At 40.7% G+C, this 14,099-nt stretch overlaps 1 non-coding gene across 1 annotated transcript; it reads right to left on the minus strand.

The window, feature by feature from the left end:
• Positions 1 to 1,715: 1,715 nt before the first annotated feature.
• LOC112787234 (small nucleolar RNA R71) lies at positions 1,716 to 1,823 on the minus strand. Its single transcript, XR_003194657.1, has one exon. It is a non-coding gene; the product is annotated as a small nucleolar RNA R71 (small nucleolar RNA).
• Between the last annotated feature and the right edge of the window lie 12,276 nt (positions 1,824 to 14,099).

Genomic DNA, 14,099 nt, shown 5'->3' on the forward strand with positions numbered 1-14,099 from the left:
TTTTCGTTTCTTAGAGTCTAAACATGAAAGATTTCTAAGTTTGGTGTCTTACATGTTTTCTTTGCATCAAAAAATTTTTCAAAAATATGTTCTTGATGTTCATCTTGACATTCAAAGTCTTCTTGGTGTTCATCTTGATATTCATATCATTCATGCATGCATTCATTGTTTTGATTCAAAATTTTCATGCATTGAGTCTTTTTGTTGTTTTTCTTTCTCATCATAAAAATTCAAAAATAAAAAAAAATATCTTTCCCTTGTTCTCTCATCAAATTCGAAAATTTGGATTGACTTTTTCAAAAATTTTTAAAATCAAATTGTTTCTCATGAGTCAAATCAAATTTTCAATTTGAAAATCTTATCTTTTTCAAAATCTTTTTCAAAAATCAAATCTTTTTCAAAATTCTTAGTTATTTTCGAAAATTCCAAAAATATTTTTCAAAAATCTTTTTCTTATTTTTATACCAAATTTTCGAAAATAACAATAACAATTAATGTTTTGATTCAAAAATTTCAAGTTTGTTACTTACTTGTTAAGAAAGATTCAAACATTGAGTTCTAGAATCATATCTTGTGATTTCTTATGAATCAAGTCATTAATTGTGATTTTAAAAATCAAATCTTTTTTCAAAAACTAATTTCTATCATATCTTTTCAAAAATATCTTCTCATCTTATCTTTTTCAAAAATCTAATTTCAAAATATCTTTTCCAACTTCCTAACTTCTTATCTTTTCAAAATTTGTTTCAACTAACTAACTAACTTTTTGTTTTTTTCTTAACTTTTTCAAAACCACCTAACTAACTCTCTCTCTCTCTAATTTTCGAAAATATATCCCCTCTTTTTTAAAAATTTCTTTTTTATTAACTAATTATTTTTATTTTTGATTTTAAAAAAAATTTCGAAAAAAATACTAACCTTTTTCAAAAACTATTTTCGAAAATCACTAACTCTTTTTCAAAAATTATTTTCGAAAATTCTCCCTCTCCCATCTTATTCTATTTATTTATTCATTTACTAACATCTCATCTCACATCTCTGCCCTCCTCACAGTTGTGTTTCTTTCTTTACATCACATTCTTTGTCTCCCTCTTTTCTTCCACTCACAAAGGGATCCCTATACTGTGGTATAAAGGATCTATATTATTATTATTATTTTTTTGTGCCCTCTTCTTTGTCATATGAGCAGGAGCAAGGACAAGAATATTCTTGTTGAAGCAGATCCAGAACCTGAAAGGACTCTGAAGAGAAAACTAAGAGAAGCTAAATTACAACAATCCAGAGATAACCTTTCAAAAATTTTCGAACAGGAAGAGGAGATGGCAGCCGAAAATAATAATAATGCAAGGAGGATGCTTGGTGACTTTACTGCACCTAATTCCAATTTATATGGAAGAAGCATCTCCATTCCTGCCATTGGAGCAAACAACTTTGAGCTGAAACCTCAATTAGTTTCTCTGATGCAGCAGAACTGCAAGTTTCATGGACTTCCATCTGAAGATCCTTTTCAGTTCTTAACTGAATTGTTGCAGATCTGTGATACTGTTAAGACTAATGGAGTAGATCCTGAAGTCTACAGGCTCATGCTTTTCCCTTTTGCTGTAAGAGACAGAGCTAGAGTATGGTTGGACTCTCAACCTAAGGATAGCCTGAACTCTTGGGATAAGCTGGTCAAGGCCTTCCTAGCCAAGTTCTTTCCTCCTCAAAAGCTGAGCAAGCTTAGAGTGAATGTTCAAACCTTCAGATAGAAAGAAGGTGAATCCCTCTATGAAGCTTGGGAGAGATACAAAGGACTGACCAAAAAGTGTCCTTCTGACATGCTTTCAGAATGGACCATCCTGGATATATTCTATGATGGTCTGTCTGAGTTATCTAAGATGTCATTGGATACCTCTGCAGGTGGATCCATTCACCTGAAGAAAACGCCTGCAGAAGCTCAAGAACTCATTGACATGATTGCAAATAACCAATTCATGTACACTTTTGAAAGGAATCCTGTGAATAATGGGACGCCTATGAAGAAGGGAGTTCTTGAGATTGATACTCTGAATGCCATATTGGCTCAGAATAAAATATTGACTCAGCAAGTCAATATGATTTCTCAGAGTCTGAATGGAATGCAAGCTGCATCCAACAGTACTCAAGAGGCTTCTTATGCAGAAGAAGCTTATGATCTTGAGAACCCTGCAATAGCAGAGGTAAATTATTTAGGTGAACCTTATGGAAACACCTATAACTCATCATGGAGAAATCATCCAAATTTCTCATGGAAGGATCAAAAGCCTCAACAAGGCTTTAATAATGGTGGAAGAAACAAGTTTAGCAATAGCAAGCCTTTTCCATCATCCACTCAGCAACAGACAGAGAACTCTGAACAAAATACTTCTAATTTAGCAAACTTAGTCTCTGATCTATCTAAGGCCACTATAAGTTTCATGAATGAAACAAGATCTTCCATTAGAAATCTGGAAGCACAAGTGGGCCAGCTGAGTAAAAGGATCACTGAAATCCCTCCTAGTACTCTCCCAAGCAATACAGAAGAGAATCCAAAAGGAGAGTGCAAGGCCATTGACATAAGCACCATGGCCGAACCCAAAGAAGAAGAGGAGGACGTGAATCCCAAAGAGAAAGACCTCCTGGGACGTCCAGTGGTCAATAAGGAGCTTCCCTCTGAGGAACCAAAGGACTCTGAGGCTCATCTAGAGACCATAGAGATTCCATTGAACCTCCTTATGCCCTTCATGAGCTCTGATGAGTATTCCTCTTCTGAAGAGAATGAGGATGTTACTGAAGAGCAAACTGCCAAGTTTCTTGGTGCAATCATGAAGCTGAATGCCAAATTATTTGGCATTGATACTTGGGAAGTTGAACCTCCCTTGTTCATCAATGAACTAAGTGATCTGGATCAAGTGACATTGCCTCAGAAGAGACAGGATCCTGGAAAGTTCATAATACCCTGTACCATAGGCACCATGATCTTTAAGGCTCTATGTGACCTTAGTTCAGGAATAAACCTCATGCCCCTCTCTGTAATAGAGAAACTGGGAATCTATGGGGTGCAAGCTGCTAAAATCTCATTAGAGATGGCAGACAATTCAAGAAAACAGGCATATGGACAAGTAGAGGACGTGTTAGTAAAGGTTGAAGGCCTTTACATCCCTGCTGATTTCATAGTCCTGGATACTGGAAAGGAAGAGGATGAATCCATCATCCTAGGAAGACCTTTCCTGGCCACAGCAAGAGCTGTGATTGATGTTGACAGAGGTGAACTAGTCCTTCAATGGAATGAGGACTCCCTTGTGTTTAAAACTCAAGGATCTCCCTCTGCAACCATGGAGAGGAAGCATGAAAAGCTTCTCTCAAAGCAGAGTCAACCCAAGCCCCCACAGTCAAACTCTAAGTTTGGTGTTGGGAGGCCACAACCAAACTCTAAGTTTGGTGTTGAACTCCCATATCCAAACTCTAAGTTTGGTGTTGGAGAGTCTCAACAATGCTCTGAACATCTGTGAGGCTCCATGAGAGCCCACTGTCAAGCTATTGACATTAAAGAAGCACTTGTTGGGAGGCAACCCAATTTCTATTTATCTAACTATATTTTTCTTAGTTATATGTCTCTATAGGTTCATGATCATGTGGAGTCACAAAATAAACAAAAAAATCAAAAACAGAATCAAAAACAGCAGAAGAAAAATCACACCCTGGAGGAGCATCTGTCTGGCGTTCAACGCCAGAACAGAGCATGGTTCTGGCGCTGAACACCCAAAATGGGCAGCATCCTGGCACTGAACGCCCAGAACAAGCATGGTTCTGGCGTTCAACACCAGACATGGCAACAAATGGGCATTGAACGCCCAAAATGGGCACCAACCTGGCGCTGAACGCCCAGAGTTGTGTGCAAGGGCATTTTACATGCCTAAATTGGTGCAGGGATGTAAATGCCTTGACACCTCAGGATCTGTGGACCCCACAGGATCCCCACCTACCTCATCATCTCTCTTTCCATTCATGATCATCCCTTCTGTTTTCCATTTACCACTCACATCCATACACCCACTACCTTCAAAATTCAACATCTCTCTCCCACCCAATCCCACCCATATGGCCGAATACACACATCCATCCATCTCCTTCATATCTTCTTCTTCTTCTTCTGTTCTTTCTTCTTTTGCTCGAGGGCGAGCAACATTCTAAGTTTGGTGTGGTAAAAGCATAGCTTTTTTGTTTTTTTCCATAACCATTGATGGCACCTAAGGCCAGAGAAACCTCTAGAAAGAGGAAAGGGAAGACAAAAGCTTCAATCAAGGGTCTATAGCTCAGTGGTAGAACATTTGACTGCAAATCAAGAGATCCCTGAGATACCTCAGGGGATACATTTTCTTCCACACAATTATTGGAAGCAACTAAGGGTGGAACATCAAGAGCACTCCCTCATCCTTCATGAAATCAGAGAAGATCTAAAAGCAATGAAGGAGGAGCAACAAAGACAAGGAAGAGACATAGAAGAGCTCAAGGACATCATTGGTTCCTCAAGAAGGAAACGCCACCATTACTAAGGTGGATTCATTCCTTGTTCTTATTTCTTCTGTTTTTCGTTTTCTATGTTATGTGCTTATCTATGTTTGTGTCTTCATTACATGATCATTAGTAGTTAGTAACTTTGTCTTAAAGTTATGAATGTCCTATGAATCCATCACCTCTCTTAAATGAAAAATGTTTTAATTCAAAAGAACAAGAAGTACATGAGTTTCAAATTTATCCTTGAACTTAGCTTAATTATATTAATGTGGTGACAATGCTTCTTGTTTTCTGAATGTATGCTTGAACAATGCATATATCTTTTGAAGTTGTTGTTTAAGAATGTTAAATATGTTGGCTCTTGAAAGAATGATGACTAGGAGACATGTTATTTGATAATCTGAAAAATCATAAAAATGATTCTTGAAGCAAGAAAAAGCAGCAAAGAACAAAGCTTGCAGAAAAAAAAATAGGCAAAAAAAAAGAAAAAGAAAAAGAAAAAGCAAGCAGAAAAAGCCAAAAGCTCTTAAAACCAAGAGGCAAGAGCAAAAAGCCAATAACCCTTAAAACCAAAAGGCAAGGGTAAATAAAAAGGATCCCAAGGCTTTGAGCATCAGTGGATAGGAGGGCCTAAAGGAATAAAATCCTGGTCTAAGCGGCTAAACCAAGCTGTCCCTAACCATGTGCTTGTGGCGTGTAGGTGTCAAGTGAAAACTTGAGACTGAGCGGTTAAAGTCAAGGTCCAAAGCAAAAAAAGAGTGTGCTTAAGAACCCTGGACACCTCTAATTGGGGACTTTAGCAAAGCTGAGTCACAATCTGAAAAGGTTCACCCAATTATGTGTCTGTGGCATTTATGTATCCGGTAGTAATACTGGAAAACAAAGTGCTTAGGGCCACGGCCAAGACTCATAAAGAAGCTGTGTTCAAGAATCATCATACTGAACTAGGAGAATCAATAACACTATCTGAACTCTGAGTTCCTATAGATGCCAATCATTCTGAACCTCAATGGATAGAGTGAGATGCCAAAACTATTCAAGAGGCAAAAAGCTATAAGTCCCGCTCATATGATTGAAGCTCTGTTTCATTGATAGTTTGGAATTTATAGTATATTCTCTTCTTTTTATCCTAAGTGATTTTCAGTTGCTTGGGGACAAGCAACAATTTAAGTTTGGTGTTGTGATGAGCGGATAATTTATACGCTTTTTGACATTGTTTTTAGTATGTTTTTAGTAGGATCTAGTTACTTTTAGGGATGTTTTCATTAGTTTTTATGTTAAATTCACATTTCTGGACTTTACTATGAGTTTGTGTATTTTTCTGTGATTTCAGGTATTTTCTGGCTGAAATTGAGGGACTTGAGCAAAAATCAGATTCAGAGGTTGAAGAAGGACTGCTGATGCTGTTGGATTCTGACCTCCCTGCACCCAAAGTGGATTTTCTGGAGCTACAGAACTCGAAATGGCGCGCTTCGAATTGCGTTGGAAAATAGACATCCAGGGCTTTCCAGAAATATATAATAGTCCATACTTTGGCCAAGAATAGACGACGTAAACTGGTGTTCAACGCCAGCTTTCTGCCCAAATCTGGCATCCAGCGCCAGAAAAGGAGCCAAAACCAGAGTTGAACGCCCAAACTGGCACAAAAGCTGGCGTTCAAAGATTAATGAACAAGGTATTCGCAGACCATATCGGGAAACTTATGGAGGTATATGTGGACGACATGTTAGTGAAAACATAAAGCGAGGAGACATTACTATCCGACCCCGCCCAAGTTTTCAAAACCATACGTAAGCATGGAATGAGACTTAATCCAGCAAAATACACCTTCGCAGTAGAAGCCAGCAAATTTCTGGGATTCATGCTCACAAAAAGAGGAATAGAAGCAAACCCGGACAAGTGCCAGGTCATAATCGACATGAAAAGCCCGAGCTGTGTTACAGAGGTGCAACAACTCAACGAAAGATTGGCAGCCTTGTCCAGATTTCTAGCCAGATCAGCAATAAGATCTCTCCCCTTCTACGCCACTCTAAGGAAGGGAAAGAGGTTTGAATGGACAACGGAGTGCGAGCAGGCTTTCCAGGATTTCAAAAGGTTCCTGGTACAACCACCTATTCTAACTCAGCCACGGGAAGGAGAACCACTTGTATTGTACCTCGCTGTAGGAAATCGGGCAGTAGCCTCAGCACTGGTCAGAGAGGATGAAAGTGGACAACAACCTATATACTTCATCAGCAAAGCACTACAAGGGTCCGAACTGAACTACCAAAAAATAGAAAAATTTGCCTATGTTCTCATACTAACATCTCGACGACTTCGCCCATATTTTCAAGCCCACATCATCAAGGTTCGGACTAACCATCCCATTAAAGGCATTTTACAGAAAACAGATTTGGCGAGAAGAATCTTACAGTGGGCAGTCGAGTTGTCTGAATTCGACATTCAATATGAAGCTCGAACAGCCATCAAATCACAGTACCTGGCCGACTTTATTGCAGAGTTTACTGACACCCCGAAAATCTCTACAGAATGGAATCTCTACGTAGACAGCTCCTTGATGAGCGGATAATTTATACGCTTTTTGACATTGTTTTTAGTATGTTTTTAGTAGGATCTAGTTACTTTTAGGGATGTTTTCATTAGTTTTTATGTTAAATTCACATTTCTGGACTTTACTATGAGTTTGTGCGTTTTTCTGTGATTTCAGGTATTTTCTGGCTGAAATTGAGGGACTTGAGCAAAAATCAGATTCAGAGGTTGAAGAAGGACTGCTGATGCTGTTGGATTCTGACCTTCCTGCACTCAAAGTGGATTTTCTGGAGCTACCGAACTCGAAATGGCGCGCTTCCAATTGCGTTGGAAAATAGACATCCAGGACTTTCCAGCAATATATAATTGTCCATACTTTGGCCAAGAATAGATGACGTAAACTGGCGTTCAACGCCAGCTTTCTGCCCAAATCTGGCGTCCAGCGCCAGAAAAGGAGCCAAAACCAGAGTTGAACGCCCAAACTGGCACAAAAGCTGGCGTTCAACTCCAAGAAGGACCTCTACACGTGCAACACTCAAGCTCAGCCCAAGCACACACCAAGTGGGCCCTGGAAGTGGATTTATGCATCAATTACTTACTTCTGTAAACCCTAGTAGCTAGTTTATTATAAATAAGACCTTTCACTATTGTATTAGACGTCTTTTTGACCATCTTTGATCAGTTGTATGCTATCTTAGATCATGTTTGAGGGCTGGCCTCTCGGCCATGCCTGGACTTTCACTTATGTATTTTTAACGGTAGAGTTTCTACACTCCATAGATTAAGGTGTGGAGCTCTGCTGTTCCTCAAAGATTAATGCAAAGTACTACTATTTTCTATTCAATTCATCTTGTTTCGCTTCTAAGATATTCATTCGTACTTCAATCTGAATGTGATGAACGTGACAATCATCATCATTCCCTATGAACGCGTGCCTGACAACCACTTCCGTTCTACATTAGATTGAATGAGTATCTCTTAGATCTCCTAACCAGAATCTTCGTGGCGTAAGCTAGAATGATGGCGGCATTCAAGAGAATCCGAAAGGTCTAAACCTTGTCTGTGGTATTCCAAGTAGGATTCAATGAATGAATGACTGTGACGAGCTCCAAACTCGCGATTGCGGGGCGTTAGTGACAGACGCAAAGGATAGTAAATCCTATTCCAGCATGATCGAGAACCGACAGATGAATAGCCGTGCCGTGACAGGGTGCGTTGACCATTTTCACTGAGAGGATAAGATGAAGCCATTGACAAGGGTGATGCCTCCAGACGATTAGCCGTGCCGTGACAGGGCATTGGATCATTTTCCCGAGAGATGACCGAAAGTAGCCATTGACAGTGGTGATGTATCACATAAAGCCATCCATGGAAATGAGTAAGACTGATTGGATGAAGATAGCAGGAAAGCAGAGGTTCAGAGGAACGAAAGCATCTACATTCGCTTATCTGAAATTCTCACCAATGAATTACATAAGTATTTCTATCCCTATTCTATTAATTATTATTCGAAAACACCATTATCAATTTATATATGTCTAACTGAGATTTGCAAGGTGACCATAGCTTGCTTCATACCAACAATCTCCGTGGGATTCGACCCTTACTCACGTAAGGTATTACTTGGACGACCCAGTGCACTTGCTGGTCAGTTGTGCGAAGTTGTGAACCGTGGTTTTGGCATCATGTTTTTGGCGCCATTACCAGGGAAAGAAAGAGCAATGAACTTTACATAAGCAAAGTGTAATCACAATTTCTGCGCACCACTCCTCTAACAAAACCGAGAGCGGAGCAGGCGTGATAATAGAAAGCAATCAGGGAACCCAAATTGAACTCTCCCTAATGTTCGAGTTCCCTGCTTCAAACAATCAGGTCAAATATGAGGTATTACTAGCTGGTTTGAAGCTGGCTAAGGAGGTTGGAGCTCAAAAACTTATCATCTTCAGTGACTCACAAGTAGTCACCTCACAAATAGCAGGGAGCTACGAAGCCAAGGATCCCACCATGAAAAAGTACTTGGACAAATCCAGGGAATAGCTCGGACAACTCGGGGAATATGAGGTCCGCCACATACCTCGGGGACAGAATGTTCGAGCTGATGCACTCTCAAAACTAGCCAGCACCAAACCAGCGGGCAACAATAGAAGCCTCATCCAAGAAATACTGCAGAACCCGTCAATTTCGGAAGAAGAAAAGGTCCTAGCCATAACAAGTCTGGGTCAAGGATGGATGACTCCCATAATTAACTATCTCAAAATAGAAACACTCCCTGCAGATAAGAATGAGGCGAATAGGTTAAAACGGGAGGCACAATACTACACCATTATAAACAATACTCTATACAAGAGAGGGATTTTAACACCACTGTTAAAATGTGTGCCGACTTCCAACACAAAGGAAGTTTTAGAAGAAATACACAGTGGCATCTATGGCAATCATCTCGGAGCACAAGCTCTCACCAAAAAAGTACTTCGAGGCGGATTCTATAGGCCGACTTTACAAAAGGAAGCAACAGAGTTCGTAAAGACATGTCCACCATGTCAGAAACATGCTAATTTCCACATCGTCCCACCAGAGGAACTCATTCGTGTAACCTCACTCTGGCCATTTGCAAAATGGGGACTCGACTTCCTTGGGCCCTTCCCTCAAGGATCAGGACAGGTCAAGTTCTTCATCGTAGGGGTAGACTATTTCACAAAGTGGATTGAGGCAGAGCCCCTAGCTAACGCCACTGCTCAAAGAAGTCGAAAATTCCTATATAGAAACATTGTCACAAGGTTTGGGGTTCTATACTCCATTATCACAGACAAAGGCACTCAATTCACAGACGCAGGCTTCAAAAAATTGGTGGCTGACTTGAAAATAAAGCACCAATTCACGTCCGTAGAACACCCCCAAGCCAACGAACAGGCAGAAGCCGCCAATAAAGTTATATTAGCCGGGCTAAAACGGAGATTACAGGATGCAAAGGGAGCTGGGCTGAAGAGTTCCTACAAGTCCTATGGGCATATCGGGCAACTCCACACTCCACGACAGGGGAGTCACCTTTCCGACTAGCTTATGGAATGGAGGCAATGATCCCAGTAGAAATTGAAGAAGGGTCCCCTAGAACGATCTTCTACAGTGAAGAGGCCAACTCCCAACTTCAAAAAGAAGAGCTCGACTTACTTTCAAAAATACGGGAAAGAGCTCAGATCAGGGAGGAGGCGCTAAAACGTCGAATGGCCTCAAGATACAATAAAAAGGTAGTACAACGAAGTTTTGCCAACAACGACCTCATCCTAATCTGAAATGATATTGGAACAAGTCGACCTGGAGAGGGAAAACTCGCGGCAAACTGGAAGGGACCCTACCGAGTCATAGAAGTACTTGGAAATGGCTACTATAGGCTGTCTGAACTCGAAGGGCGAGAGCTGCCAAGGTCATGGCATGCCTGCAACCTAAGAAGGTATTATAGTTAGGAGGTAATAAAGATCTTAGGATAAAGTGCACTCTTTTTCCTGAAAAAGTTTTTTAACGAGGCACCGAGCCAAGATCTATGAACTACCTGACTTAGAAAGATAAAGCACCCACATGTATATATTTGCATATTTTCTATTTTGAATAAAGTTTTTTCAGATTTTCTACAAATCTTCTTTATCAAGATGTATTAATCTGAAACGCAAGAATTCATCACCCGATTATAAAGCTACAGATCGGCAAAAGTGAAAATCAAAACTCACTGCTCGATCATGATAAAGCCGGCGAAGATGAAAACCGAATTCATCAAAGGTCAGGCCAAGCGAGGATTAAAATCGGCAAGATGAAAAGCGACAAAAACAGAATAATGCAAGAAGTTATAAAAAGCGATCCATGAATAGAGACCTGACGAGGTCTGAAACAAAAAATGGACTGCTAGAAATAACTTAAAATGGACCGACATAAAAGAAGTTGGACCAGATCAAAGCGACAAAAAGTTATAAAAAGTAACCCATAGAAAAGAGTCCTGGCCAGCCCTTAAAATGGATTACTAGAAATAACTTAGAAGAGACCGACATGATGAAGTCGGCCCAACAAAACTACAAAAAGTTATAAAAGTAATCCATAAAAAGAGATCTGACAAGGTCCAAATAAAATGGATTACTAGAAATAACTTAATTAGAAGAGACCGACATGTTGATGTCGGCCCAACAAAACTACAAAAAGTTATAAAAAGTAACTCATAAAAAGAGACCTGACAAGGTCCAAATAAAATGGATTAGTAGAAATAACTTAGAAGAGACCGACATGAAGAAGTCGGCCCAAACCAACTAAAGCTATAAAAAGGTAATCCACAAAGAGAGACCTGGCAGGGGTCCAACTAAAAAATGGATTACCAAAAATAGCTTAGAAGGGACCGACATGAAGAAGTCGGATCAAAACAACAGAGTTATAAAAAGTAAATCCCAAGGGATTACTAAAAATAATTCGCAAAGAAATCGACCAACAGAAGGCGTGCGCTATAAGGGACTTAAGTCGGACCCAGAAAGCCATAACCTCAATAAAATCAATCTGCAAGTATTCTACTAAAGAATGCGAAGAAAAATAGTTGAACAAAGCTAGCCTCGACTAAAGCAGGAAATAAAGCACAAAGGCAATCAAAAGAGGTCAGACAGCAAAACTCCAACACTCTAAAGATTCCTGAAAAGTGTCAAGAAGATGCAAACAAACATATAACAAAGCTACTATAAATCGAAAAGCCACCTAAAAAGGCGACTTCAAGAATTGAAAGGGCATTTGTTTTTCTAAATAAATTGCTAAGGAAAGCAACTAAAAAATCCAAGTCAACCAAAACACAAACAAGAGTTCAAAAGCCCACAGACTGGGCTATACACAATACATCAAGAAAGACTATAAAGGATTCAAAGACTCCCCAGTAGCAGTATCTCGGGGTGAAGGAGGACGAGTCTGAAGGGGAATTGCATCTACAGTCCCATCATCCCAGTTCAAGATCTGGACATCAGGGTCAGAGTCGGGCTGGCCGACCTCAGTAGTAGGAGTTGAAGAAGCCGGGGTAGCAGAGGCTTTTGCAAATGGCACAGGAGGAGGGTCTACATCTACATCGTCATCATCCGGGCCATCAGGGACAATCTTACCATCTTCTACAATGTTGTCCAAGCTGAATAGGGTGAGGTCGAGCTCGGGCGCAAGAACTCGAACCTGAGCCTTCAAATTCTCATAAGCAGCATTCATGCTACCTACAAGATGGCCCTGGAGCTCGGTATAGTCGGCCTGAGCAGATTTCAACCTCTCCCTGAGCTCTATCATCTCGCCATAGGCCAGGACATAGCTCTCCTTATGCTTATGCGCCATCTCCTCAGCCAGATTTGCAGAAGCCACCGCAGCAGTAGCCCGAGTCTTCTCATCCTCCAACTCCTTTTCCAGTTTAGCCACCTTCACCTCGAGATCCTCCTTTAACCCCTTGATCCTGTCATATTCTGACTTAGCCTCTTCTATAAAAGCCTTTGTCGTGTGGACTGGAACATCCTGGGCAGTTCGAAATAATGCTGCCAACATGTGTGCCATTTTTATACCGCTCCGAGTAATGAAGTCCAAATGACGAAGGATGGATACATGGTCAATAGGAACAACACCATAAGGAGCAATTTGTTGATCAACAAACTCGACAGCATCAAAGTCGGGGGCATCCATATTGAAAGGCTCAACAGTCCTCTGTCTTTTTGGAGGAGGGATGGCAGTAGGAGAAGAGGTAGTAGCAGAAGCCTGGGGAGGATCAACCAAGTGGACTTGAGGAGTAGGAATCATCTTCCTTGGCCCAGAAGTGCTCGATATCGGCTTTTTAGGAGGAACCTGGGAAGATCCTTCCCCAGCCCCCTTTGTCGAGATGTTCTGGGCTGCTGTAGCCTTTCTTGCCTTCTTGAAGGCCTTCATGGAGTCATTGTTCTAATCATCTCTGAACATGCACAGCTCGACAAAATAAACAAGTACAACAAGATGCAAAAGAAGTCGACCACTACCCAGCTCAGCTCGGAGAAGTGAGGGATTTCCTAGAAATCTCTTTGTATCAAGATGAGGAGGCTGCCCCCAGTTCTCTTCCAACATAGTTACAAAGGCTTGATCGACTTCATCCAACATCTCTCAAGTTTATCTAGATACCACTACATTCTTTTGCCATTCTAAAGGAAAGCTGGGCTCGCTATTCTCATCCAAAAAGAAAGGCCGGGCTCCTTCAACAGCTCAGACCTTGAAAAAATAGTTCTTGAAATCGCAAAAAGACTCATCATACATTGAAAAAACTTTCTTTCCCTGGGTAGCTCAGAAAGATACCCAAGCAGCCTTCTTCTTAGCCACCCCGGGTTTAGTCAAAACAAAGAGGTAAAGAAAAAAGGGTTTGAGATGGTTTAACACCCAACTCTTGACACAGTAATTGAAAAATCTTAAGGAAACCCCACAAATTCGGATGAAGCTGGGATGGAGATACATTGCACGACCATAACAAATTGGTCTCAAAAGGAGTAAAAGGAAAAGTAATGTTCAGCTGGCTGAAAAAATAGTCATAGACATAGAAGAAGGGACGCTCCCCCCGGAACGAGGTCGGGAAACAAACCCTCTCATCAGGATCAGGTGCTACTAGCTCATAATTTTTCTCTTGTTCCTGCCTACTACAAATCCTGTGATGTTTCCTCAGCTCTACACAATACTCAGCATTTACCACAGAGATACACATCAACACGAGGGAGTCCAGCTAATCCGACATGCTCTCGGGGACTCTGGAAGAGGTCTCGACAATGTTTTTGCGAGACAACATGGGTCAACTAATCCTACAGTAAGAAAAAGAAAATGGATTACTAACCAAAACATCTCAGACAAATATGGATACAACTCGGGCTAAAGCATACAAACAGTAAAAGGAGACCCCAGGACTCACACCAAGGTCCAGGGGTACCCTTTGGAGGCAACAACGGAGTAAGGGTTCAAAAGAATGCGACCTATGTCCCGACATCCCTCAAACAAGAAAACAACCCTCCTTTGACAGTGACATTCCACAAGAGAAAACACAAAATAATCTATCAAAG

The sequence above is a fragment of the Arachis hypogaea genome, chromosome 20 (genome assembly GCF_003086295.3).
Source record: "Arachis hypogaea cultivar Tifrunner chromosome 20, arahy.Tifrunner.gnm2.J5K5, whole genome shotgun sequence".
Classification (NCBI taxonomy): Eukaryota; Viridiplantae; Streptophyta; class Magnoliopsida; order Fabales; family Fabaceae; genus Arachis; species Arachis hypogaea.